At 51.6% G+C, this 24,955-nt stretch overlaps 2 long non-coding RNA genes across 2 annotated transcripts; one reads left to right on the plus strand and one right to left on the minus strand.

Annotated features, from left to right (window-relative positions):
* Positions 1-2,429: 2,429 nt before the first annotated feature.
* Positions 2,430-22,282, minus strand: LOC145532279 (uncharacterized). Its single transcript, XR_014073120.1, has 3 exons — positions 22,188-22,282; positions 5,035-5,241; positions 2,430-4,523 (listed from the first exon to the last, which is right to left on the minus strand). It is a non-coding gene; the product is annotated as an uncharacterized LOC145532279 (long non-coding RNA).
* Positions 21,818-24,236, plus strand: LOC145532278 (uncharacterized). The gene is made up of 3 exons (XR_014073119.1): positions 21,818-22,807; positions 23,114-23,218; positions 23,610-24,236. It is a non-coding gene; the product is annotated as an uncharacterized LOC145532278 (long non-coding RNA).
* The last annotated feature ends 719 nt before the right edge of the window (positions 24,237-24,955 follow it).

A 24,955-nucleotide genomic window follows, 5' to 3' on the forward strand; every position in this document is an offset into this window, starting at 1 on the left:
CAATAACCCACCTCACTTGATCCCACTCCAGTGGGTTTCTGCTCCGAGCAAATGATGCCTGTCTGAGACAGCCCTTCATCCTCCACCACAAATCCACCGAAGGTGCTCCAGCCTTTAGCAAAGATGTCCATGCCACTGGGCAAGATACACAGGATCCACAATACTGTCTTGATCTTGTAGCCACTAAATGTCCACTTCTCAGAAAGTGAGAGACATCTGAGTGGGAGATGAACAGAATCCTAGGCTGGGTTCTGACCGCCTGGCAGCACTGCCTATCTGGCTCTGGGAAAAACTCCCCACCTCCCTGGCCCCGAAGCTGTGGTCCTTTTCCAAGGGGTCCCGCCCCCTTCCTCTCACTCCCTCCCCCAGCCCAGATGTGGGATCCACAACTCAGGGAGGAGGTAGACCTTGTCTGAACTCAGAAAAGCCTTCATAACACAGGGCTGAAAGGACAGATGGAACTCCCGCTTCCCCCTTCTCCAGGTGGCTGATATCAAACACCACGCTCCCTCTCTAACGAACTGGACCGGTTTCGGGAGCCAGCACTGGGGCCGCATCCTGGAAGGCCAGGAGGACATGGGTGGGGGAGATGTTCAGGGTCTTGGCTGTACCCAGCCAGAGGCTGGGGTCTCCCCCGCGGATGAGGGGGCCCCTTTACATCTGCCAGACAGGAAGCCTAGGGAGGCCAGAGGCCAGGGAGGAAGGCAGACGGTCTGGTCTTGTCCGCCCCCACTCCGACTGGAGTTTCCACACCTGGGTGGAGGCGGGCGGAGGGGCCACACAGGATCAGGCTTTCTGTTGCCTGGGACGTGCTCGCCCATATCCAGACGCAGCCTGTCTACCCCAGTCCACCTCCAGACACGTGGACGGAAGCAGATTTTTGCCAACTTTCATTAGCTCCTGGTGACAGATAGGTCACCTCTTCAGAAGAATGAGGATGCCATCAGGATGACAAGATAAACCTGGAGAGGGATGTGTGTAGTCTTGCACTGAGGGTCCAGGGGGTGATCAAGAGTGGGCACCTCTACCAGACTCTGGAGTTTCCCCTCCTTCCTCCATGGGCTTCCTGAGGCAGAAGGAAGAACTGGCTCCTGGGAGCAGAGAAGACGAGAGAACAGATCCCGGGAAGCTGCAGCCTGACAGATGGCATCTCTTCACACGGAGTTCCGCGGGTGCTTGGCATCCCTTGCCTACCTCCACGCATGTCTCAGAATCTGAGGCAGTTCCTCTCTCCTTTTTGGGCTCCATCCACCTGCCCCAGGACGTGCTCCCCACTTTTTTTTATTGAGGCCCCACCAAATAAGCTCCTTGAAAGCCTCATAAAGCTTTCTGGAATGTGTTGGGTTGGCTAAAAAGTTTGTACGGGGTTTTCCATAAGGTGCTACACAAAAACCGGAATGAGTTTTTGGCTAACCGCATAGCTCGCCTGAAAGAGACAGAAATAGGACTGAAACTTGCTGGCTGTCTAGTACAAGCCCTTCCCATCACAGATGAGCCCCTGACACTGGGAGAAGTGCATCCCCCCCCCACCTTTAGCCACCTGGCCCAGCTCAGCTTCCTTGAACATGGGGTACCTTTGTAGCAAGGTTCTGCCTGGGTCCAGACCTCTCGTCAATGTTAACATCAATGCGCTCCAAGCCCAGGTGGCACTTTGATGGCTCCCACACCATCAGTAGGGGTTGCTGTCAAATCCACACATGTTTCAGGGGCAAGGGTTGGGAGTGACCGCTTCTGGCTGGGCAGAAGTGTGGCCTCTCCAGGACCTGGGGTTGGTGGGTTGGTGTGCAGCCCCAAGGTGAGGGTCTGAGAGGGAGTCCAGAGATAAGGGAAACTGGACTCTGTAAAGCCCGGGTGATGGACTTCTGAGAATTGCCTAGAAGCAACTTAAAAATTGTGCAGTGCTGATGGGTCCTCAGCAGGGACACATGCAAACCAGATGCAATTATTATGTAAATCATGTGCAAAATACATGCATGGGCCTCCCAACCACTGCAAATGCCAAATGTGGCCCTTGGGGGCCCTCAGTTTAGCTGAGCTAGGCTGTGGGGCTCAGAGGTGACCCAGGACTTTGCTGGTCTCTTGTGGTGGATGGGAGGGACTCAGCTCCGTGGCCCTGCACACACCTGGGGGAAGGAACCAAACAGGGAGTCGATCAGACCTCCAAGCACAAGTTCCATAACCTTCACGGAGTCACTTCACCCCTCTGAGCCTCTGTCTTCCCATCTGTAACATGGTTGACTGCGAGGACTCATTGAGAACACTGACCAAAGATACTGTCTGCACAGCCAAGCACATAAGAGACACCTGGGGCTGAGCCCAGAGTCCTTCCCTGGGCGGTGGACGTCTGGGCTTCTTTCACTCACTGAAATGTGGGGACATTCAAGGACAACACCGCAGCTGTGGGCTTGGAGAAGGTCAGAGCCAGATGGACCGAGAATGCACATACTCCTCATTTATTCAGTCTGTCAGAGGCCCTACTTGACAGGGGATGCAGTGGATGCTGGTGGTACCTGCCAGACCCCTGGTACCCAGTCCCCACCCCCCAACCCCTGCTGCCAATGCCTAATGTCCACAGCTGCCCCTCCTTGCGGTTTATTGCCTGATGAAAGGGGCGTCCCCTGGGGAGTGTCAACCACATCCCACAGCCAATGACAGCCTGATACAAGGATACAGCCACTGGCTTCCTCACCTCAAGGGGATAGCCCAGCAGTGAGGCTATTATATCCCAGAGCCCACCTCCTGTCCACTCAGGCCACATCTAGACTCTTCCTGAGACCCCTTTCTTGTTCTGTCCCTTCCTGCTTTCCTCCCTCCCTCTCCTATGCGTTTCTCCTGAGAGCCCTTTCTCCATCAACTGCATGTTGCTGAATCCCTGCTTCCAGTTCTGCTTCTGGGAAACCCCACCTGAGACCGGGAGAGAGCCCTGCAAACCGAGAGGGATAATGAACAGGACGCTCATCATATCAAGGATCACAGGGAGGCAGGGGGGTCACAGAGGAAGAGCTGACCAGAGTTGGGAGAAAGCCTTAGAGATATCGCCCCACGCAGGCGCCTCTAGAGTTCACCTGTGGGGAGAAGCATGTGCAAGGGGTGGGGGCAGGAGACAGCCTGTGGGTTTGGGGAGCCCTGCAGAGCTCCAGGGGGGGGGGCCAGGCCCCAAGAGAGATTGGCAGGGGCCAGGACAGAGGGGCCTTGGAGGTCCCCTGAGGAGTCTGGACTTTACACCCAGGGAACGACACATACAGATCTGTCTCCAGAAAAAAACATCCCTTTGCTGCCACTGCTTGGAGCAGGCGGGGGGCCAGGGAGGCAGTGCCTGCAACATTCAGCCACCAGGTTGACTAGGATAGAGAGGGGCATCGGGTGGGGGCAGGGGGTGACTCCCAGAGGCCTTCAGGGCAGAGAGCTGACCGGCTTTGGTAGCTGCTGTGCAGACTGAGTGTGGGGAAGATTCTAGAAGGTGCCAGGCAGACAAAATGTCAGCCAACACATCCGGACATGGGTGACCACGTGTGTTCAAGTGTGGGGAGAGTGAAGAATGTAATGAGCTGTCCCCGGCAAGGGTCTGCCTTCCCCGTGCTGGCCACCAGGCAGCCACAGCCGGCCCGGCCCGAGCAGGAGGCCCCGTGAAGGCAGGTGCTGACGCGAGTTGGTGGCCAGCTGGCCCGGCTCCAGCCGGCAGCCTGGGAGCTGCTCCCACTGGAGGGTTGGGTGCAAGGCCCTGGGAAGGCCTCGCCTGCTTTCCTCTCTCCTCTTTTCAGGGGCACCAGAGTAAAAACCACACAGGATTACCGCTGGTGACAGAGGAGGCAGGCGTGGGGTGGACGGGTGCAGAGCCAGGCCAGGGAGGAGGGGGCTACCCTCACCAGGCGGGGGGATGGGAGGGGTGGTCGTTGCCATGGGAAACTCACGCTTGGATAGGCAGAACCTGACCTCTACCCAGACACTGCCCTGATCTCAGACCCGCTCTGCCTTAATTCCTTAATTCTCTGGGCCGTCTGCTGGGCACCCGCTTCCTGCTGGAAGCAGACAGGTGGGCCCCAAACTCTGTGCTCAAGGCACCCGGACTGGGAGGCAGAGGTGGCTGGGAGCTGGGAGAAGCCCGAGAAGGGGTTGGGAAAGGGACCCGGGGGAGGAGAGGGGGCAAGGGAACCCTGCTAGGGGGTGTGCTCCAATGAGAGTGGAGCTCTCTCGGGGCAGGGGCATGTTTCTGGAATGAGGAGGGCCAGGTCCAGGCTGAGGACTTTGGGGTGGTGCAGGGAGTCGCTCAGTCTTCACGCTGTGGGTCCACTCCCCACGGCCACTTCCATGGTCATTGTCTTTCTTCATGGAGCTCCCCTCCCAGGAGACAGTCCTTGATGCAAGGGCCACCTCCTGCCTGGGTGTGCTAAATGGATGAACCACGGGTCCCACTGTAGCCATGAGGAGGGTGCCCTGGGGAAGCTGGTGGCCCAGGCAAGAGATGCTGATGATGAGAGAGGACAGGCATTTGAAGGGAGAGTTGCCGGGCTTCCAAGAGCTGGCTGGAGAGATGGGTCAGGGCCAAGGTCAGAGTCATGGGTCTGCACCCTGGCGAGGTCCCAAGCTCTATCTTCCTGTCCGTTTAACACTCAGTGCTAGACAGTGCATCTGGCATCTATTCAAAGGGCTTCCAGCCAGGGTCTGACCTCTCTGACTCCCAGACAGCGTGGCCCACCCACCTGCTCTTGCCACCCACCATGGGATCAGTGGGGCCTTCCCCAGGTCGAGCCTCTGCAGACAGGGGTTCCCACATTCCTGGCTGCACTGGTGTTGGCCGGCAGCCCCAGTTCCTTTGGGAAAGGCCAGGCAGGAGGCTCCCACGGTGGGACTTTATCCTTCCGTCGTCCCCTCCCCCGCCCCGGGGGGGCTGTGCTGGGATTAGGGCACCCTTCCCCCACCCGCAGTCTCATCACTGCCCGCGTTATCCAACCATCACTGAGCGCCTCTGCAATGGCAGGCCCCTTCCCTTGCACCTCCTCCTCCTCCCCTGCCGCCCTCTGTCCCCTCAGTTACCGGCCATGGAGTCCTTCCTGTCCCCCTCCCACCCGTGGGTGATGGGAGGGGGCAGGGCAGCGGTCTGTGTTGCTGCCGAGGGTGCAGCCAGTACGGCGGATGGGAGTGGGAAGCATCTGGGAAGATGAGAAGAAGAACTGGGGAGCCTCAGTGACTTTTAAGGGGCTCCAGGATGACTCCAGGTTTCCAGCTCTGGGGTCCTTTGTGCTGTGACAAGGAAAGAGGGGAGATGCAAGTGTAGAGGGTATTCGCATTGAGTCAGGGGTGCCTGCAGGTGCCCTGGAGGAGCTGGGTGTCCTGTTTGTGCCTTGCTCCTTCCCAGCTATGGTGGGGGTTGAGTTCTCGGTGTGGGCCTCTAGGGCAAGGTCAGAGGCCCAGCCCCCTCCACCAGCCCACTGGTGTCTAGGATTCCTGTGGGAGCCACCAAGAAATGGCCAATCTGTAGTCCTGGGGACCTCATTCCTCCCAGATATGGGGGAGGGGGCACCAGGTCTGAGGTCGTGAGGGTTCTACCCAGGCAGCTGGCTGAGGCCCTCAGCCTCCCCTTGTTCCACGAGCCTGGCACCTCCCAGAAGGAGACTCAGAGAAGTCCAAGTGAGGAGCTGGATTTCCTGACCAAGTGAGGGAGCAGGTGGGGCCCTTGGCCTGGTCTGAGTTGGGCTGAAACAGGGTGAAGGGGTGACTTGGTGGAAGGAGGGTGTATGTGTGAGTGCTCAGTCGCTCAGTCGTGTCTGACTCTTTGCAACCCCATGGACTGTAGCCTGCCAGGCTCCTCTGTCCATGGGATTATCCTGGTAAGAACACTGGAGTGGGTTGCCATTTCCTCCTCCAGGGGATCTTCCCGACCCAGGGATCAAACCTGCATCTCCTGAGGCTCCTACCTTGGCAGGCGGATTCTTTACCACTGAGCCACCTGGGAAGCAGAAGGAGAATGAGGGGCACAGAAAAGCAGATGAATTCAGGGACTTCCCTGGTGGTCCAGTGGTTAATAATCGGCCTGATAATGTAAGGGACGTGGGTTTGATCCCTGGGGAACTAAGATCCCACATGCCTCAGGACAACTGAGCCCACGAGCCACAGCAAAAGATCCCGAAAGAGGCACCTAAGACCTGAGGCAGGCAAATAAATAAATAAGCAGAGGAATTCAGTCCAAAGAAGGTCCCGACAAGGCTGGGGGTTCTGAACAGAAACAGCTGGGCATGTTTCTAGACAAGGGGCAGGAGCCAGGGAGAGGGAGAGTTTGGAGGTGCGGAGAGAGGAAAGCAAGACCCCCGAAGGCACAGGACCCAGGTCCAAGGGAGGAGGATGGGAGAGAAAGATGTCAATTGTTCCATCCTTCCACATGGGTGGGAAGATGTAAGAAACAAGGCACCTACAGGTACAATGGAAGGGGGGCCAAGAAGGGGCTTCTTGTGCTAAATGGCAAGTGAGGTTGCCATTTGGGATTTGTCTGCTGGGATTTGGGGCGAGGACGGAGGGATGTTCAGACAGGGCCAAGGAGAAGTGCAGAGGGTGTGCAGGGGCTGCCAGGCCCCCGTGACTCTCCACTGACCACAGCCCTCCATGGAGGGTCAGAGCAGCAGTAACAGTGTTAGTCACTCAGTCATATCCTACTCTGGCGAACCCATGGACTGTAGCCCACCAGGTTCCTCTGTCCATGGGATTCTCCAGGCAAGAAGACTGGAGAGGGTTGCCATTGCCTTCTCCAGGGGATCTTCCAACTCAGTGATCAAACTCGAGCCTCCTGCATTGCAGGTGGATTCTTTACCAGGAGGGCTGGAGGGCAGGGGTCAAACCGCAGCTTATTGGGGTTAGCCCAGGCTGTTTGTGCAGATCTGGGGGCAGGACAGTGGGAGGGGACCTGAGGGCATCAGGACTGGGTGCTCCCTCACCCAGTCTCCCAGAGAAAAACAACTTTAGAATCAGCAGAAACTTGACAGCATTTTCAAAAATGATCTGAAACCAGGTGTGATCAAAAGCTCTACTATTTGATTTGTGGCAATGTAAAAAGAAAAAAAATCACACATTTTCAATTCAAAAGAAAGGAAAAAACAAAGGAAAATATGAACATTTAGGAACAACTCAGCTGGTGCTGGCCTTTCAGTGGTCCCTTTAATCATGGAATTCAGGAATCATGGAATTCAGGTCCCTACCTGACTGGTTCCTAGCCTGTCCACCTGCCTGACATCTATCTCTTCACTTGCAAGTGTTTTTTCTTCTTCTTAAGCTTTCAACATCTTGACGAAAGTTGGCTGTGGTTTCTTTCTTAGTGTGGGTGTGCTAAGTCACTTCCATCATGTCTGACTCTGAGACCCCATGGACTGTAGCCCACCAGACTCCTCTGTCCATGGGCTTCTCCAGGCAAGAATACTGGAGTGGGTTGCCATGTCCTCCTCCAGGGAATCTTCCCGACCCAGGGATCGAAGCCGGGTCTCCTGCCTCTCTTGCATTGGCAGGCAGATTCTTTACCACTAGCGCCACATGGAAGCCCCTTCTTTCTTAGTAATTGTGATTATTTATGTCCAGTATTCTTGCCTGGAGAACCCCCATGGACAGAGGTGCCCGGCTATAGTCCATGGTGTTGCAAAGAGCTGGACATGACTGAGCGACTAAGCACACACAACCATGTACACTCTGTTGTCATTTTCCACCGAGGATCTAGAGGTTATCCAGGGAGTTGAGTGATGATACAGAGTTTTCCCAAATCATTAACACTTGGCACCAAAATCAGGGTATTAATACCATTCGAAGCCCAGTGACACTTATTTAGTTCATGAAGGTAAACACTGGTTGATATAGCCTGTCCAAAAAAAAAATCCAACAAGTTTTGTGCAAACTGCAATATTTTTAAGAGTCTTGGTAATCAGAAAGATTTAGCATTTTGTATTTGCCAGTTGTCAGCCATAAAAAATGTCAACCTTGGAGAAGCTAAAAGGTTTACCAGGAAAAGACTGTGCCTTGTCTTGTTCTGATGGTGTATTTTTGGAATCACTGAAGATCAGAATAAGAATTCAAGGAGAAAAAAAATCTTTTGATCAGTAAAGAGGAGTGCCAGTTTCTACAAAAGTGTGCAAATTCTAAGTAAATTGCTGGGAAAATTAAAAACTGAAATGTTGCAGGGTATGTGACAATCAATATTTCCCCAACTTAAAAAACAATGAGTATTGAACCCGGGAGTAGGTCCACAGAGAGTCCTTGTCTTATTCTGTCTCTTGTAGTGTGTGTTTAGAAGTTTCCATAATAAAAAATTTGTTTAATTTAAAAAATGGAAAGGATGGAACAATTGACAAGAGATGTTGGTCTTTCCTCTTTTGCCTTCTCAATCTGGAAGCTTTACTATATGTTACCTTCCACGGAGCTGACTTTTCCTTTTCTGGTTTTCATAAAAAAAAAAAAACAACAAACAAAACCACTTTCTATTATGTGTCAACGAACTATCAATCAATTCCTCCCATCCAGAGTCTCTTTTTCCTTTCCTTCTCCTCCACCCAATAGGAAATATTTGAAATGCTTTTGCTGGCCCTTTCCCCTCTCCTCAACTCCTACTTTTTGCCAAGATAATTTAGTAGTTTTACTTGCAAACTAGCATTGGGTCTTATCGCATCTCTCTTCTGTTATTTTTTTTTTAATTATTTAGTGCTTATGTTACAAATACCATCTTATCTATCACGATCCATTGGAGCTAACTACAGAAACTGCAGGTTCTTGGCTACCATGGATGGCTTCCTCTTTTCTCTACTTCCCTTGTCTCCAAACTGAGTCCTTTATTACCTGATTAGATTCCTTTCTTGGACATTTTCCACGAGGCCCAGGGAGAGTCTCTGGACTTTTGAACTTCTTCTATTCCGGGTATGTGAAGGGCACCTCGACTGGCAGAGGACGCTTTTCTCCTCTCTAACTTTACATATGTGTGGTTTCAGGCCGACTCTCTTAACTCGGTCTCTCACTTGGGAAGCTCATAAGAGTTTTCCCTTTAATCACGGAATTCAGGAATCTTCCCAGGCTATGCCTAGATGTCTGATTTTTTCCATCATTCTTGCCTGGAACTCCATGAGCCCTTTCAAACCCAAGTCTTTCTTCAAACCACGGAAAAATTTCTTTCTCGTTTTAAAATTATGGCTTCTCCTCCATGTGTTGCTTTTTTCCTTCTAGGCTTTGTATTATTCCCATATGATGTCTCCTGGGTCTTCCTCCGCCTGGGGCTTGGGTTTTCCTTGCATGATTTCTGATGCTATTTTTGCTTTGCGTTTTGCCTTCTCTCTTCCATGCGGTTTCCCAGGTCTCCATCCTCTCCTCCAATTCATTTGAAATTTAAAATCGTGTTTCCTACTTCAGGAAAGTATTTTCTTTCACATTTGATTTTTTTTTTTTTAATGCTTGCGTTGTTTTTTCTTCTTCCTGTTGCTGTGCAGGTTGCAGCTTGACCCTCCCGTGGTTCTGATTGAAATGCAAGCTCTTACTCCTGGCTGTTGGTTTCCTTCGAGTGCTTATTGTTTTCCATTTGTCTCCCCCTGACCTCGAATTTCAATATACATTTTATTAAGCTCCACATCTTCCTCAGCTTTACTGAGATATAATTGACAGATAAAAACTATGTACAGTTAAGGTGTACAGTGTGATGTTTTGATATATAGATTCCTTGTGAAACAATGATCACAATCAAGCTAATTAACACATTCATCACCTCACATATTTTTTTGGTGGTGGTGGTGGCGAGAACACTAAAGGATGACTCTGTGGGCTTCCCTGGTGGCTCAGTGGTAAAGAATCCGCCTGCCAATACAGGATCCCATGTGCTTCAGAGCAACAAAGCCCGTGCACCACAATTGTTGAGACTGTGCTCTGATACAGGAGAAGCTACTGCAATGAGAAGCCCACGCACCACAACTAGAGAAAAGCCTGCACAGCAGCGAAGACCCAGCACAGCCAAAAATTAAATAAATAACACTATTTAAAAAAGAGCAACTCAGTGAATTTCAAGTACATAATGCAGTATTATTCATTATATTAATATTTCTGTCATTTGGTCTCCAGAACTTATTCAGTTGTTCCGCACAACGGAAACTGTGCACCCCTCCACCGACATCCTCCCCTTGCCCTCCAGCCCATGGCAGGGAAAGTGAAAGTCGCTCAGTCCTGTCCGACTCTTTGTGACCCCATGGACTATACAGTCCATGGAATTCTCTAGGCCAGAATACTGGAGCGAGTAGCCCATCCCTTCTCCAGGGGATCTTCCCGACCCAGGGATCTAACCCAGGTCTCCCACATGGCAGGCGGATTCTTTACCAGCTGAGCCACAAGGGAAGCCCAGGAATGCTGGAGCGGGTAGCCTATCCCTTCTCCAGCGGATCTTCCCAAAGCCCAGGGCATCCACCATTCTATTCTCTGATTTTCTAAGTTCGACTTTTTTAGATTCTGCATATAAGTGAGATCAGACTGTATTTGTCTTTCTCTGTCTGGCTTGTGTCACCAGGTTCAGCCAAGTCTCAAATGGCAACACTTCCTTCTTTTTTTAAAGACTGCATAATATTCCATGGTATGAACAGACCACATTTCCTTTATCCATTCATCTGAAATGATCCTAAGCATCTTTTCCGACCACAGTGAAATGAAACTCGAAGTCAGTAACAGTAAGAAAACAAAAATTCACTAATAAGCGGAAACTAAACAACACATTCCTGAACAACTATTGGGTCAAATAGGAAATCAAGAGGGAATTTTTAAAAATATCTTGAGACTAACAAAAATGAAAACACAACATACCAAAACATACGGGATGTTGCTAAAGCGTACCAAGAAGGAAGTTCATCCCCTTGCCAACAATCTAACCACCCCCGGGGCTGGGGTCCAATAGGTAGCCGGACTGTGATTTGTGGTTGCCCCAGGAGCGGGGGTCTGTGCCGCCAGGGACAGGGAGGGATTCTGCAGGACCACCAAGGCTGCTGGCCCCGGTTCTCTGATGGATCCCTGAGCCAAGCCCTCTCCTGGAACCGAGCAGACCTGACTCTCACCCCAGGCTCCCTCTGCCACGGTCCTACCATCCAATCCGGAGGGAGCCAGCCCTCTTAGGGCAGAGGGCCTGCCCAACAGGCCAGGTCTGGCTGCTGGCCGACCTTGAGCTCTGCTGCAGTGGCACATTTGGTGTTGAGAAGGAAGGTCATAATCCAAGAGGTTTAATTAAAGAGAGGTTCTCAGGTTTCAAGGCTGTTGAAGAGATGACTGGGATCAATCATCTTGTGCAGGGTTATAAAAATATATCAGAAAAAAAAAACACAACAGAGTGGAACTGACTTGAGTAAAATGTACTACAAGGTCTCTGAGAGCACGTCTGACTGTAGGTATTGAGTGATATGGAAAGAGGTTTGGTTGTTCTGTATATTTAGGGGGGGTCTGGTGATAGTGAAGTTTTGTGAGGAAAGGAAAGGCTGACAGAGGTTCTCCGGCTTGTTTTTGACACAGGAGGATACGCCTACCGGAAGTTTTCCGAATCTTTGGAAGCAGGGTACCGGTGAAACATGCAGGAGGAACGGGGTTTCTTTAACACACCTGCAGCGATGCTGCGTAATAGACAACACTGAGATGCCGTTAAGCCACGGGAAGTTACAGTAAATGATCCTTTTCATCCTGCAGGTGATCGGTGGGTCCAACGGATAGCCCCGTTTCCAAATCTGAATTTATCTTTCTTATTTCCAATTTCTTTACCACATGGTAAGCGTCCCAGGAACTTTTTCTCAAGAGCTTCAAAGTGAAACCATGGATGTGTTCTTTGTCTTTAAAAGCCAAAAAAAGATCATCATCTGAGAGGAATTATGAACATTTCAAAACCACTTGGGACAGAGTGGATAAATTATGCCAAAAAAATAATTCCTGAGGATTTTAAAGTTGAAAAATAATTTTTTTCAGGAGGAAAAAGAACTTCTGAAATGTAAGAAAATGACGGCCTTTTGGATTATGCATGTCTCCTGCTGGGTCAGAAGGAAAATATTCAATTAAAATCTGTTATAAATGATGAGTTTCTAGATTATCAGATTTAAATTTACACATTCCTAGAAAGAATTGTAACCAAGTGAAACACATTTTTGAACTGCCCCATTCAGAGGGAACAAAATAAGAAATAGAAATGGCCAAACATGTGTAAGACTTGTGCGGACTGGAAGCACTTTTGATCCCATAATTCAGAGTGTGTTTTATGAAACTCCAAAAGCATCACTCCTGGGTTGATTGCATCAGCTGAATCGATCCTGGCAGCTTGCTGATTTGACATGGTCTTCACCACCCTGCTCCTGGGTCTCAGCTATCATATATGGCACTGCAGGAAGCTCATTTTCTACCCTTTGTGGCCTAGAAATCTACTTCTGCTGCCTTACCATGGGAGAGTTCTGGCTCTGATGGCAGCTGAATGAGACAAAGAAGGAACACTTCCTGAGTCCTTAAGCCTTCCAGCCACTGGGAACACCCTGAACTCGTTAGTTTGTTCAGTCTTCAAGCAACCCTTAGGGATGGATCATTAGCCTCATTTTTGGGTGAATAAAAGGAGGCTCAGAGAGGTTCAGTGATTTGCCCAAAGTCACACAGCAAGTAGGACTCAAACCCGAAGAACCTGACACCAAAAGTTGTATCATTAACCAAACAGATGAACTGCATTCTGAATGGATTTGTCTACATTCACTGAAATAAAAATTATGTACTTCTTCTTTAATCTCTAGGAACTTTTCACTTCAGGAAGTATAATGCTTTTATATACATTTCAGGATGATCAGATGTCCGCATACAGTTCTAAAGCTCCCTGCTGAGGCAGGCTAGCTGTGGAACATTTTTTCTGTTGCTGAGATGACAAACAGAACATACATTAGAATGAAATGTTATGAAACGATTTCTCTGTCATTAAATAATAAATTGCCCTAGCTAGACTGTAGAATGTGTAATGGAATACTATTCAGCTATGAAAAAGGAAAACCAGTACTGACTCATGAAGCAACATAGATAAATCCCAGAGGCCTAATGCTGGGTAAAGTAAGGAAGACCACAAGCACATACTTAGTCTATAAAACTCTAGCAGAGGTAAACCTGGTGTATTAGCTTGCTAGGACTGCTACAGGCTAGGAGGCTTAGACAACAGTTTATTTTCTTACAGTTCTGGAAACTAGGAGTACAAGATCAAGGTGTGAGCAGGGTTGGTTTCTTCTGAGGCTTCTCTCCTCAGCTTGGAGATGGCATGTGTCCTCAGATGGTCTTTTCTCCTGCATATCTGTGTCCTAACCCCTTCTTATAAGGATACCAGTTATACTGGATCAGGGCCCACCCATATGACCTCATTTCCCCTTCGTCACCTCTTTAAAGGTCCTACCTCCAAATACAATCACATGCCAAGGTCCTGGGGCCAGGACTTCAACATGTGAATTTGGGGAGAGCACAGTTCAGCCCATAACATCTAATCTGTGGTGAAAATAACCTGAATATAGTGGTTGTCTCAGGGAAGATGGCTGGTGGGGGTTGACTGGGAAGGGCCATGGTGAATGTTCTGGGGTTGAAGGTGACTTGTACACAGTTAGAGGGGTTTGGGTTACACAGGTATTTGTGTTTGTCAAACTTACTAGAATCTTACACGTAAGACTTGTTCATTTCATTGTATGTCAATGAAAGTAAAAATAAAATAAAGAAAATTTAAAAAACATATATTGATCTCTGGTTAATGATACGCAAGCATAGTGTTTAGGGAAGAAGTGTAGGAGTGCCTGCAGATAGCTTGTGAATTGACTGAGTGAAGAGCTGGAAAGATACACCAGTGTTTTGTTAACAACTGCAGAATCTCGGTTGTGGTTTCACGTGGGTGTTCCTTGTACAATTCTTTCAACTTTTCTGTACATTTGAAATTTTTCATCACAAAAGGCTGGGGGCGGTGGGAAGATTTAAAATTTCCACTTGAAAATGTTAGCCAGACATTGCTCATAAAGTGTCCTCATTTGTTAGGTCAAGGTCCACTCATAGAGGGAACCAGCATGACTCCATGCCAATCATTTGTGGGTGAAAGCCTCACAGTGTTTCAGCCCCAGTCTGCCTGGTCCAGGGGCTTCCCTGATAGCTCAGTTGGTAAAGAATCCACCTGCAGTGCAGGAGACCCCGGATCGATTCCTGGGTCAGGAAGATCCCCTGGAGAAGGGATAGGCTACCCACTCCAGTATTCTGGCCTGGAGAATTCCATGGACTGTATAGTCCATGGGGTCGCAAAGAGTTGGACAACATGACTGAGCAACTTTCACTTTCACCTTTCTGCCTGGCCCAGGGAGAAAGGAGAGGAAGACAACGCAGAGAGAGGCTTGAGGATGCTAAGAAGTTCTGGGGACGAGCTTAGGTGTTTAGGCTCCTTGTCCAAGGAAACCGAGGTACAGAGTTGTAAGTATGGGCTTCGTAGCACCCAGGGCAGTCCACAATCTGTTTTCTTATTATTATTTTGAAAATTTTTAATATTTATTTTTGGCTGTGCTGGGTCTTCATTGTTGCACACGGGCTTTCTCTAGTTGCAGCGAGCAGGGGTTACTCTCTACTTGTGGTGCACGGGCTTCTCATTGAACCAGCTTCTCTCGTTGCCGAGCACAGGCTCTAGGGCTCATGGTCTCTATCATGCAGGCTCAGCAGTTGTGGAGCATGGGCTTAGTTGCCCCTAGGCATGTAGGATCTTCCTGGACCAGGGATGGAACCCATGTTCCCTGCATTGGCAGGAGGATTCTTAACCGCTAGTCCACCAGGAAGACCCCATGATCTGTTTTCGTGAGCCATGAAGGAGAAATCAGGCTTGGTAGGGCGTGTTGGAGTGGGCATGTGAATGATACGGAGTTAGCAGCACATAGTAGGCACACAATTCTGAATAAATATTTGAATAAAATTGGAAAAGGGCCTCCCAAGACCCTCAGGAGATGGCAAAGCTGCCTGTCTGGTGGGGGCGTCTGTCCCTGCCTCTGCCTGCGGCCCACCTCTGGCCTGGCCTGAGATACCTTGAGAACCGGGCCTGGGAGGGGCTGCCAGGCTTCGAGGTTCCTGGAGAGCCAGGCTGAGGGCTCCTTGCCACATTCTTAGGAGCAAGCACATCCAAAACAATTTCTTTTTCTAAAAACTCGGCGTTAACGGGTTCCAGATGTCCGTTTGTTATATAATGGGGTTTGTTTTAATAGCATCAACTTCCAGATGTGCAGCCTGGAATCAAGAAGCCCATTGGCCCCCGGAGGACACCGTGAGCCAAGTCAAGGGCTGCCCGGGGGAGACAGGCAGACGGATGTGCAGGACCAGGCCCGGGAGAGGAGCTGGCAGCGCCTCCTGCTGCCCACTGGACCACTCACCTGCCTGGCAGCTGTACCCCGGCCGGGGGTGGGTGGCGAGGGTGGTCGGCTTTCTACTGTTCCGCGCTGACACGGAGCAGTGGCCCCCAGGGGACAGTCCCAGAAAGGCGGCCCAGGGAATCACGTGTTTGGGAACCCGAGTTGCACCAGGGCTGCTGGGTGACCTTGGGTAGATCTCTTAACCGTGCTGAGCCTCACTGCCCTCAGAAATGAAGTGGATTAACACCATCCCATTACGAGGTGTCCTTCGAGGTGAGAGGCACAGAATGGGTGTTGGGAAGCCTTGACCTTCCCGCTTGCTCAGAGTGCAAGGGCCGGGCCCTGACCAGCGCCCCCAACCACCCCCACCAAGCCGGAAAGCCCTCGGGCAGTGCAGGCGAACCTCTCCCTGGAACACTGGAAAAGCACCATCGGTGGAGCACTCTCCAACTCCCCGGCGGCTTGTTCCTTGTTCCGTGGCCCTGCCGCTCCAACAGACAGAACATTCTTCCCTCTGTGGAACCACAGGCGGCCTCTGCATGACCCCCAGAAGTCTGAGGTCCGTCCCTGGAGCCCCCGTTGAGCACTCCCTTTTCTACCTGAGGGTCCTCAGGTGGGGGAGGACAGGGACCCAGCCCCCCCACCCTCACCCCCGTCCTCTTATTACTCTCCGGGGGCGGCAGTTATAGCAACCCAAGGATGAAGAGTAAGGTGCCCCGAAGAGGAATGTTCAAGATGCTGAACAAGAAAGAGCAGAGAACCTCAGTCCAGGGAGACGGTCATGCCCTTACACACGACGGGAACATTCAGTCCTGCAGAGAAGATAACCAGCCCCAAATTAACCCACAAAGTAATGCAAGGCCAACAAATGTTTAATCAAATGGGAGGCTTACAATACAAAGTTGACATGGAAAATGAGTGTAGAATAGCTATTGTTATGGATTGAATGTTTGTGTCCCCCTCATCCTAGAAATTCACGAGTTGAAATCCTACCCCCAGTGTAACGGTAGGAGGTGGCGGGGTCTTTGGGAGGTGTTTGGAACAGAGGTCAGAGCCCTCGTTAATGGGATTAATGCCCTCACAAGCCCCTTTCCCCCTTTTCTGCTTTGTGAGGACACAGTGAGAAGTTGGCAGACGGCTGCTGGGAAGAGGGTCCTCATTAGAAGGCGATCTTGCTACCACCCTGCTCTCAGACTTCCAGCCTTCAGACCCACGAGAGATAAATGTCTGCTGTCTAAGCTGTCCCATCTATGGTACTTTGTTAGCGCAGCCCCAACAGACAAGACAATCATGACATTCCTGCATGTGGAGATCAGTAAGGAAGGCCTTACCTACCTTGCTGTTAAAACATATGGTAAAACTCTAATACCTTAAACATTACAGTGCATGCCTGTATACTAGGTTGCTTCAGTTGTGTCCGACTCTTTGCGATCCTATAGACTGTAGCCCGCCAGGCTCCTCTGTCCACGGGATTCTCCAGGCAAGAATACTGGAGTGGGTCACCATGCTCTCTTCCAGGGGATCTTCCTGATCCAGGGATGGAACACATACCTCCTGTGTCTCCTGCACTGCAGGTGGATTCTTTACCCACTGAGCCACCTGGGAAGCCCTAAATGGTATGGTACCAGCCCCAGAAGAGCAAAGAGATAAATAGCAGGGAAAATTGAAAGTCCAAAAATAGACTCATCCACAAATGAACTGGAATGTGGAAAAGAAGCGCATCGCAAACTAAAGCAAAGAGGAAATGTAGTTGCTTACCTTTGGGGCAAAGGACTTGAGGTAGGTGGATAGTGAGTGACAGAAGTATTGATTTTTCTTTCTTTTTTTGGCTGCGCTGCGAGGCTTACAGATCTTAGTTCCCAGACCAGACATAGAACCTGGGCCCTTGGCAGTGAGAGCGCAGAGGCCTAACCCCTGGATCATCAGGGAATTCCCTAATTTTTCATTTTGTATCTTTCAGAATTGCCTGACTTTTCCAACCTTCTATATTAATATGTATTCTTCTTATTTAATTTATTAAATTGAATTTTTTTTTGGCTGTACCACTCAGCATGCAGGATTCTAATTCCCTGACCAAGGATTGAACCCACACCCCTTGCAGTGGAAGCACAGAGTTGCACCCACTGGGCCACCAGGCAAGTCCCTCTTTTTTTTTTAAATGTCAACATAATTTTATGTCAATATATGTTATCTAGAGATTTTGATTCCTCTTGGGTTTTCTCCTTTGTACTAAAAGGAAATCTAATAAGTGTTATAAAGCTAATAATAAAATGATACATAGCAAGCTGTTGAGCCCAGGGGAAGGCTCTCATCTTCCATGTCATATGTTCCTATGACATTTGGACTCCTTGGCCTCCTCTTCCTCCTCTTCTTTTAAAATTTGAAAAAAAAAAATTCCCAACTTTTAGATTGTAAGTGTGACTTTAAAAATTGAGAAGAGGGGAAATGAATTTTGAACAAAATAAACCAGTGCAGAAATGATGGATTACTCACGAAACGGGACTGGACAACTGGCTCACAATTTGGAAAAAATAAAGTTAGATTCCTACCTTACACCAAAATAAACCTCAGATGGCTTAAAGATTTAAATGTTGGAAGTTAAACCATGAAAGAATCCTAATCCGTATACAATTTTAGGACAGGCAATAATTTTCTAAGACAACGTCAAATGAACAGATTAATGAACTGGACAACAAAAATGCGTAAGGTTTCTTTCCACCAAAACAGAATCAAATAAAGGTCAAACTGCAAAAAAAAAAAAAAAAGAATCAAGAATGTCAATATATGTAAAGAGCTTTTACAAAATTCTAGCCCATAAATTTTTTTTTTTTTTTTAATCTAAGCCAAGAATAGAGGGAATCTGACCACAGTGAAACTAGAGTTTCCTAGGGCAGGCTGGAGGTGGGGACCACAAAGCTGAGCCAGAGTTCCAGTAGGAGCAGGGAGAGCTCTGGGGCAACTCCAGGGCCAGGTTGGGCACCCTCCATGTGGCAGGGGTTCCCCGCTCTCCCTGGCATCCACAGTTCGGTCTGGTGCCAGCTTCTTCTCCAGCCCAGCCTGATACACACCCGCCCCGCCCGCACAGCTAACATTTCCCCATTGCCTCACACACATCACACACTTTTCCGGTATATGACTTTTGCAAATGTGGTCCCTCTGTTGGGCTCACCCCTCTCTCATCTCTGTACACCCAACTATTTCATGAGGGCTCAGCTCAATGTCCTGTGTTCTAAAAAAAGTCCTTTTGATCCATCCAGGCTCCCTCAGCACCAGCCCATCATTCCATTCTCCTAACTGCATTTTTCTGCTTACCTGTCCTGGTCCCCCTGCTAGAAAACAGGCCTCTTTAAACAAGGGTCTCCCACTCCCACTCTGCGTGGGGGCAGATGTTCAACTAACGCTACCTGAACAGACCACTTGACCTGACGCGCCCCACTCTAGGTGAGTCAAGCTTCCAGGTAAGTTATTTTCTAAAACAGGACAATTTTATGAACAATAGGGACGTAAAATTTTTTTTACTATTATGTAATGATACGCAATTACATAACAGACTGAAAATACATTGAAAGAGAAGCACTAAGTTTCAGTTCGAGCAAAACAAAAACACACCAAATGGCAGTGGTAGCTGAACATGCTTGAACTACCGAAAGCCACTGCTGAGTCTGACAATCGTGGCCTCATACCAGCGCTGTGCCAGCCGCACTCTTGCCCCTGTGATACCCATGGCCTCGGGGGAGCGGGGGTCTAGGGGAGAGAAAGAGCTATGCTACTGACAGGCCCAAGCTTCGTGGAGACCCAGGAGGCAAGTGCTGTCTGTGCCCTCAGGATGCTTCCAACTCTCGGGACAGATGTGGGAGAACCCAGTGATGCTCAAGGCCTGTTACTATGGTAACAGTACTGGGACACGAGCCCACAAGGGCAGAGGTTTTTGTCTGTTTGTTCACTGCTGAATGTCCAGCATCTGAAACAGCATCTGGCGCAGAGAAGACCTTCAATAAGTACTTGTTGACTGAGTGACTGGAGGGGTTGCTGAGGTTATCTCTGGTGGGTGTCCCTCGGCCGAGTCTTCTGGAGTTAGAATACAGGGCTCTTTTTGCTGCAGGCTGAGCCTGCAGAGGACCGGACTTGGAGGGAGCAGGGGGCAGGCCGGGCCTGGGGCTATAGAGCAGAGAGGAGGGGGTGGCACCTCCAGAGTGTGAGCAGGAGGCTCAGAGAGGACTCCCTGGGGGAACTGCAGGTGGAGGGAACCATCACAAGGGCAGGAGGGCAAAGGGAGGAAGGAGCTTAGAGGCAACAGGAGTGGGTAGAATGCTCATCCAGCCCGACCAATCCAGCCTGTTGATAAAACACACCAAGAAGGTGCCGTGCTCCGAGGGGTCGATAAGACGATTTGCCTTCTGGCTCTGAGCACTGCATCTTCCCTGGTAGTTCAGTCCATAAAGAGTCTGCCTGCAATGCGGGAGACCCCGGTTCGATTCCTGGGTCAGGAAGATCCCCTGGAGAAGGATACAGCTACCCACTCTAGTATTCTTGCCTAGAGAATTCCAGGGACAGAGGAGCCTGGTGGGCTACAGTTCATGGGGTCATAAAGAGTCAGACACGACTGAGTGACTAACCCTTTCACTTTCTGAGCACTGTAATGGAACTCAAATATGGGATCAAAAAAAATTAGGCTTGTCTCGAAGTCACCCTGTTGACAGGCGACAGAGCTGGGACTCAAGCTCACATCTTTCTAATTCAGGAGACTGACCTTTTATCACTTTGTTAAAAAAACAAAATAAAAGGCAAGGCCATAGGCACAAACCAGGCATGGTGCCCTAGGCCAGAGCCAGGTTTCAGTCTGGGTCAGGGTTGAAGCAAGCCTGGGGGCAGGGCCGTGGGGACGTTCTGGGGACGGGGCCAGACCAGGGCCGGGGGTCAGCGAGGCTTTCTGGGTTCTGGGCAGCCTACCAGAGACAGCGCCCCAGGGTTGGTTCAGGGCCGGCGGGCGCCCCCACTCAGGGTTGGTTCAGGGCCGGCAGGCTCCCCCACTCCTGCCTGCATCACTGGCCCTGCCTGACCTTCCTCCCCCAGGGCAGGGGAGGAGCGGAACGGGCCTGGCCCTTATCCTGGAGGAACTGCAGCTGCTCTCGCATCCCCGCCCCCCCCATCCCAGCACACAAAGGCGCTTTCTTTCCCAGCATGAGGTCTCAATTGCGTGTCCCCTGAATCCGAAAGCTCCTATGAAGGAAGTGCTTCCCTGCCAGGGCGTGTGTGTGAGTGTGTGTGTGTGTGTATGCGCGCATGCACGCACATGTGCTGAGTCCTAGGGAGCTGGGTCCTCTGGGTGGTCAGACCCTCTCTCTGCCTACTGGGTTTGGCCTGGCACATCCGAACCTGAATCCTTTGCATGTGGATGCATGTGTGTGCGTACGTGTTTGTGCAGGTCCGTGTGTGTGTGAACATGTTTAAGCACGTCTCTGCAGGCTCTGTATATGTGCCTGTGCGTATTTCTGTATACACAACACACACCTGTCCGTGTTTGCACGCCCACGTTGTTGCATAACTAAGTTGGTACCCAGGCTCTTTCGGATGTGTGTGTTTGTGTGTGTGTGTGTGTGTGTGTGTGTGTACACCAGACACCTGGTAGCAGGCCCCCCACCTCCACTGCCCCCAGCCAAGCCTCCGCAGCTGTACCCCACCCCAGCTTCCACTCTGCAGTGTGCGATGCGTGTACAAGCCTCTTTCCTACCCCTCGCAGCCCCCACCCCCACCTCTGCATTTGTCTGGGAACAACCTGGCCCCTTTCAGCTCGGGAGGAAGACAGGTTAGTACAGCTTGGCTTAGGCCATACATACTTTCCCAAAGTTCCCTGGATCCCAGCCGAATTCTTTATACAAAGGCTCCTAGGGAATAGTCTGACAGGAAAGTGGGGACCCTGCCGAGGGGGCTCAGGACCCCCCGCGCCAAGCGGAAATGAAGCATCAGTCAACTGAGCTTCAGCCAGAGAGGGGGCTCCCGAGTCCTGAGGCTGAGCTTCGTCTGAGGACCCTTCAGCCTCGAGGAGTGGGGGACACAGCATCTCAGGGTAGCAGAGCTGGCGAGGACCCCAGGAACCCCACCGAGCACGGGGAAGGAGAGACCCAGAGTGGTGCCCCAGACCATTCAGAAACTGCGTCCCTTCGGGCATCCTGCTGCCCCCGGCGACCCTCCTGTGGACAAACCCCGAGTCTGCCCACCTTCACGGGGTGGGTGCTGCTCCCTCCCTCTCACCGCCTTGCAGGGGGGCTTCCAGGCCCTCAGAGCACTCACGGACGCTGGGCGTGAGAGCAGCACCCACATCCCAGGGCAGGGTCTACCCAGCACCCACCTGACTCGGGCTGTGGAGCCCTTTCTCCCAGCCCCCTCAACCACAGGGAGGGGCCTACAGCCCTACTCTCCCCCCCACCAAGACCTGGCCCCACCCTCTAACGGCACGCCCTCCGGCGGGTGTCCTGGGTGCTGGAAGGAGGGCTGTCCCCTGGGGCAAGAAGAAGACCTGACCCCGAGGGAAGCCCTGGGCACAGGGAGCGGCCTCCTGGCTGGCTGTCCACGGGGGGTGGGGGGGTAGGGGTGTGTGGCTGACGGTGGTGCCGCGGGTGGTGGGCGGGGGTGGAGGTGGGGGAGGGCAGGCCCTTGGCCCCCCAGGGAGGAGCCTGGAGGTTGGAGGGGCAGACTGGGCTGCAGGATCTCCTGGGCGGGAATCAGACAGGCCGGCTCCTTCAGCCCAGTCCCCTCCGGTCCCCACCAACCACCCGCTCCTCTTCCTCTGGTGGGGGGTGGGGAGGCGGTGGTGGTGGTATCCGAAAGCTTTGCTCCTACCTGCATGTTGTGTCCAGACCAAGGGCTGCTTTTGAAACTCAGAATCCAGGCCGAGACTCTGCTTTCTTTCTTTTTTCCTGCTCGTTGTCATATCTAGTCCCTGAAGAATGAGCACAGACCAGCTGACGGGCTGAGTACGAAACGAAGAGGACCCGCAGGGTACAAGGAATACCCGAGAACCAAGAATCACGAGGCCAGATTTGAAGAACCTGGTGCCCCCACAGTCGATCGGGCAGAGACAGGACCACCTTGGGTTTTGGGGTTTTTTTTTAATGTTTTTTATTTATTTATTTTTGACTGTGCTGGGTCCTCACTGCTGCGTGCCGACTTTCTCCGGTTGAGAGGCGCGGGCGCTGCGCTGGGCTGCGGGGTGTGGGCTTCTCCTTGCGGAGGCTTCTCTCGTTGCCGCACACAGGCACTCGGGCTTCGGTCATTGCGGCCCATAGGCTCCAGAGCGCAGGCGCAGTAGTTGTGGTGCCCAGGCTTTCGGTGCTCCGTGGCATGTGGAATCTTCCCGGACCAGGAACTGAACCCCTGCCCCCTGTCCAAGACAGGTCCACTTTGGATGGATGCTTAACCGCTTAACTCCTGCTCCTTCTGAGGCCCAGGGTGGCGGGCCGGTGAGGTCGGGGGTCGGGCAGTGGAACGCAGCTGCTCCTTGGGCCCGTTTGGGACGCTGGGTTGTGTTGAGAGTGGGGCTGGAGGGGGCTCTAAACCCTCCTGGACCCCAGTCCATGGGAGGGGAGTGCTTCTCCATCCTCTCCCTGAAGAGGATGCTAACTGCCTCCAACTGGCCTGGGGAGAGGAAGGAAGTGTCTCCAGGGGCTCAGCTAGCAGGGGCTCACCGCCCATCCCCCCACACCCTCCAACCACCGCCCCCTCTTCCCCTGTCCACCCCCCCACACACCCTCCCCACCCCGCCTCAGGCCCTGTCTCTCAGATGCATCGCCCATCTTGGGAATAGGAGCAAGAAGACCACTCCTATGGACACATGCTTGCTTCCTGATGGGGAGATCTGACAAAGGACTGCGGTGAGTTGGAGGGTCTCCCAGATGTGAGCCCGGGGACGGGGCTGCAGGCTTTCCTCAGACCCCAATAATCCACCCGATAAGCCTGCACATCCCCCCAGACTCCCCAAAGGCATTCACTGGGACTCTGGCAATCCCCCTGGCTCTTGGCCGGCCTGGAATGTTTGGGGGTCTGTGAATGGAAACGCCTAGATCAGAGCTGAGGAGGGGATGGGGGGGGTGCGGGGTCTAGTCCTCCAGGTCTGGCCTCTCAGTCAGAGCAGGGAAGGAGGCTTAACACCTCACCCGCCCGTCTCCATCATGGCCTGCCCGCCTCCCACCCCCCTCCCTCCCCGCCTCAGTCTGGACCCCTCCCCCATCCTGCTTTCCTCCCTGACTTAACTCACGTCGGCAGGGTGCCCGAAACTAGTGACCCAAGCTCTACTAGAGAGTCTGTGTGCCGCAGTGAGAGACGCCGCAGTGAGGGACCCCGCGTGAGGCAACGAAGGTCCGTCTAGTCAAGGCTATGGTTTTCCCAGTGGTCATGTATGGATGTGAGAGTTGGACTGTGAAGAAAGCTGAGCGCCGAAGAATTGATGCTTTTGAACTGTGGTGTTGGAGAAGACTCTTGAGAGTCCCTTGGACTGCAAGGAGATCCAACCAGTCCGTCCTAAAGGCAATCAGTCCTGAATATGCATTGGAAGGACTGATGCTGAAGCTGAAGCTCCAATACTTTGGCCACCTGATGCGAAGAACTGACTCACTTGAAAAGACCCTGATGCAGGGAAAGATTGAAGGTGGGAGGACCAGGGGACGACAGAGGATGAGATGGTTGGATGTCATCACCGACTCGATGGACATGAGTTTGAGTAAACTCCGGAAGTTGGCGATGGACAGGGAGGCCTGGAGTGCTGCAGTCCATGGGGTCACAGAGTTCGACATGACTGAGCAACTGAACTGAACTGAACTGAGGCAATGAAGATACCACATGCTGCAGCTAAGACCCAAGGTAGCCAGATAAATAAGTAATTTGTTTAGTTGCTAAGCCGTGTCCAGCTCGTTTGTGACCCCATGGACTGTAGCCTGCCAAGCTCCTCTGTCCATGGGATATACCCCAGGCAAGAATACTGGAGTGGGTTGCCATTTCCTTCTCCAGGGAATCTTCCCAAGCCAGATCTCCTGTTTTGGTTCCCAAAACCACATCTCCTGCTTGGCTGGTGGATTCTTTACCACTGAGCCACCTGGGAAACCCCAGATAAATAAATATTTTTGAAAAGGGCCCATGAGTCACTGACACCTCCCCAGAGGGACATATACCTGTTTCTTAGTTCCCTTTGGGTATGGCCGTTCAGGTTTGGATAAATGCCCACAGCTCTCCATTTTGTCCATCACTGTGAAAAACACTTAGCTTGGCTCTCTTCGCCCAACAGTCATTCCCCTAAAAGGATGCAGTGTGGCTTGATGTGTTTTACGTAAACCCTTGGCACAGCTTTAAACTCCCTTCTACACAATTTTGCCGTCGAGTGTTGATGTCAAATTTACTAGGAAGCTGTTTGCTGAATCTCGCATCTTCCTCCTCTGAAAACCGCAGCACTTCTTCCCTCCCAGGTCCCAGCCCACCCTCATCACCCACGTCTGCTCCATGGTAGCTGCCCCCCACACACAATCCACTCTGGCCGGCAGGAGACTGGAATCCATTCAGTGTCTCATGTCTATTGGCCTGGTGCTAAGTAAGGAGAAGGCAAAGACCAGCAAGTTCAG

The sequence above is a fragment of the Giraffa tippelskirchi genome, chromosome 13 (genome assembly GCF_054371585.1).
Source record: "Giraffa tippelskirchi isolate mGirTip1 chromosome 13, T2T-mGirTip1v1.2.pri, whole genome shotgun sequence".
In the NCBI taxonomy this organism is placed as follows: domain Eukaryota; kingdom Metazoa; phylum Chordata; class Mammalia; order Artiodactyla; family Giraffidae; genus Giraffa; species Giraffa tippelskirchi.